Below are 3,975 nucleotides of genomic sequence, written 5' to 3'. Positions count from 1 at the left end.
AAAAAAAAAAAATGATTGTGTGTGTGTCTGTATGTGAGTCTGTGTGTCTTTCTATTAGCGCACAGGGAAGGATGTGTGTGAGTGTGTGTGTGTGTGTGTGTGTGTGTGTGTGTGGGGGGGGGGGGTACTTACCACTACCTAATCTAATGGGATTTTCCTTCCATCTATCTACTGCAAATTAAATTACAAAGCTGTTATGGGCAGCATTCTCAGATTTCTATTTAAATAGTTTGTCCTCATACCCCTCCATGCATGCCAGTGGCGAGATCCCAAGCCAAATAGAAATCCTTTCACATATAACATGTCCACATATTATTGCCCAGCTTGTGAGACTCCCGGGGTGGGGACGGCAGACTAACTTCCGCCCTTCCGCCCTAATGCAGTCTAACAAAGGAGCTAGATGTCATGTTGCTGGGCAACCGGCAAGGAGAATCTGCAGAATCACTCTTGATTTACTGGTCATTAAAATAGGCAATATGTAACCCCACCTGTTGTCATCAGTGGAGCTGTGTGCTGGTTTCAGTCATAGGCTACTCTTTAAAAGTATCTTGGCTCTCTTACATCAGCGGACATAGGCATAGACATTTTTTTTAACAGAAATTTGATATTTATCTAAATCCTTGGCAGTTTGTTTTTGTTATAATGTCTTGAGTTCTGCATTTTTTCAGAAATAGCTCAATTGTTCTTCTGACTTGCCTGTCAGGAGAACAACATGTGACACATGAAGTACTTAGAGTGGGTGTGGCACAAACTGATAATCACATCATTGTGAGACAGTATGGCAGGATAATCAGCACTTTGCCATCAGTCTCTTGTTTACTGCCCTCAGTATTCAGCAGCCACAATAGGTAAAAGCGATGTTGGACTGTAATGAATATTTGGACTGTTATTAATAATTAATCAAATGTTCCACCCACTTAAGATGCTAATAGTTTCCGGCAGCAGCCACAAAGCGCACTTAGAAACCAGATTCTATTTTCTTGCACAGATGTTTGCTAAAACATACTGCACTACACTGAAATCAAAATATCACAAACCTTTGGTTTCAAAGCTCCCTTCTTGAAAATATTTTAAGGATTTGACATAGGAAGCACAGTAGGGGTTTCTGGCACAACACCTGCTTTGTGCATGGAAAGAGGAAATAGTCTAAAAAGGCCACAAGTCTAAACACGTTGGTCTTACAGTGAAGTTGTTCTAAAGTGTTGGTATAGTTTTGACAAGAACATTTTACATAATGTATTGTCATATCGCTGAAGATGAGTTGCTTGAAGTCAGACATTCATAAGTGCTTTCAATATCCATAGAGATTCAAAAGATCAATGTTGTACTATGTACAGTCTGTTGCTTGTTACATTTTGTACATGAAATGGACACATAACTTCAACATTTTACAGGCTCCGAAATTACATTAATGCTGCACATTGTAATAGTCATAAATCTTATAACTGTAAAAGCTGATGCTTAATGCCTCTAATTGCGGTTAGAACTTTAGATACATTTATATACATACATATATATATACACACACACACACACACACAGACACAGAGGAGTGGACCTTTGGACGGAGGATGGCAAAACGCCCTACAGGGTGACCGAGCTGTTTTCACCAGTGGCTTTCAGGAAACAGGGTGGGACCTTTGCACTATACGATCAGGATGAGCCATTTGCTCATAGGTTAAAATGTGTATGTGTGTGTGTATATATACATATGTATCTTATCGTGTATATGGATGTCACATGATAAGACAAATCAGTTAATAATGCAACACAGGTTTTGAAGACAGACATCAAATAGTACACAGTTTCATGGAACATAGACAATAACAGGTTCATTTTTACTGAAAAAAACAAAACAAAAGGCGAGCAAGGCCCAACTTTTGGGCAGTTACATGTTGTCTAACTCTGGGAGCATATTAGACCTATTATCCACCTCTGACCCCTCCAATAGCTCCAAAAGAAATAAATTGTTATTAAATGATGGACCTTACATACATAAAACAAAATAAATGTTTTAGGCATACTTGAGGTACATGTAATCTTTATTCTTTTGGCGTTTCAGTGAAATGGGTTATAGCAGTGTCTTGCATGCAATTTATTTATACACTACAAGCATTATGCATATGAATGATGGGTGATTGAAATTCTATGTAATCAAAACATTCTTTTATTATGCATAAAGTATAGTGTACGTATTGAAATATTGTTTTATTTACATGCAAAATATACTTACATGAATGGAATTATACTTTTATAACATGGAACAACAGATGTAGTTGTGACACAAATTGGGGTCGTTGTCATAGCTATGGGAGGAACTTACAAAAAAAACACAACTGCCATTATAAAATGTAAACAGAAGAAGAAACATGAGATGTGTGATGCCATGTCCTTGAGGCAATCATTCAGGATATTCTGAGCTGTCTTCCATCAACTTAGATATTTGTTATGATAAAGATTGAGAGGTAAACTGTGAAAAAAATAACACAACACAAAAAACATAAACAATCAACTACCATATTTTTTATGACACCTTTTTCAAATGAAAATGCAGTTAAAGGCTGGAAAGTAAAATAAAACTTAGACAGCACAGTCATATAGAATAATATCACCAGTAATCAAACACAGGGCTTTGTCTTTATGAAGCAAAATTAACATGGAACAGTTTTCCTAGTTTTCATTTACATTACTCACCCCACAGCTCCTGCCTGAATACGGCAGATGATGGAGACAATATTTGGTTTCATATCACAGGTGATACATAGTAATTGTTCCATAAATTCCATAATTGCATAACCATTACATTGGGGTCCATCATCAAAGACAACTAAGACAGAAAACAGACACAATGAGGAAATGGTAGACACATGGGGGACACCTGTATTTTGGAGAAGTCAAACATTTGAAGTGATGCTGCTCTCCTAAAAATAGACACTATCACAGATAACCTCCTCCTGGAGCAAACTGTCAGACATTTGTGGCTAAGTGAGGTAATTTATGACAGGGCAAGTTACAGTGTGCAAACAACAGCAGCAACACACAAACCTTAAGTTGAAGACAATATTTCTTTTTAGCACAGTTTTGGGATAAAATCTGTACATAATTAGCAATATTGTAACTGGTACATGGGTAGCAAACGGCCGGCTGAAATGAAGTATGCAAAGGATTTTGATGGTTCAACAAAACTGAATGTGCAAAGAATTCCGGCAGATGTAACTGCTCTGACACTGATAATCAAACATAATCAACACACACTCGGCTGGATTAGTTTGAACTGTAGGCTAAACTCATGTTTCTGTAATGTATAAAAAAACAGCCATGTAGTGACTGTATACTTCACATCATGAAGCATGATGCACAGGGAGAGAGCGTGATGAAAATAGTACACTCTAGCATGCATAATCATTGAGAAACATTCATGCAGGTCTACATTTCTACAGTTGACTGCAGCAACTCTCTTGGATTTCTCAAGTATTCCAAGTGCTATCAGCAAGTAAGACTAGCCCTAAAGCCACACCAGTCTTAAAGACTACCTCTGAAGGAACAACCCTTTTAAAGAGTAAAAAAAAGTGTATAAAAAGTCAATTAACCAAACTATGAATTCTTAACATAAAAATGTTTCTTTCCTCTGCCTGAAAAAAGGTAGGTAAAGTAATTCAACAGTCAGTGATATAATAATTCAAGACACTGGATAGCAGAACTAGCTGCAATAGAAGTTAAAGCATTAACTAATGTGCCTTTAGAACAAACCCAACAAACAGCCAAAAGGCATCCTTACTCCTGAACAAAGCCAATATTGTCCCACCACACCCTGAATTAGCAACTACACTAACCTTTAGACTCAAGTAATCATGGTCAGTTTGGCATAGATATCCGTACTAAGGAAAGGAGTCCAATGGATGTCTTAGTCACTTTCAAAGGTTGTAAACATTTGGTCATTAATTAAAATGTCTTTGTTGCATCTCCTGCATTCTT

Source organism: Echiichthys vipera, assembly GCF_963691815.1.
Source record: "Echiichthys vipera genome assembly, chromosome: 10".
In the NCBI taxonomy this organism is placed as follows: Eukaryota; Metazoa; Chordata; class Actinopteri; order Perciformes; family Trachinidae; genus Echiichthys; species Echiichthys vipera.
The sequence above is the reverse complement of the archived record's forward strand: the minus strand, read 5'-3'. Positions refer to the sequence as shown.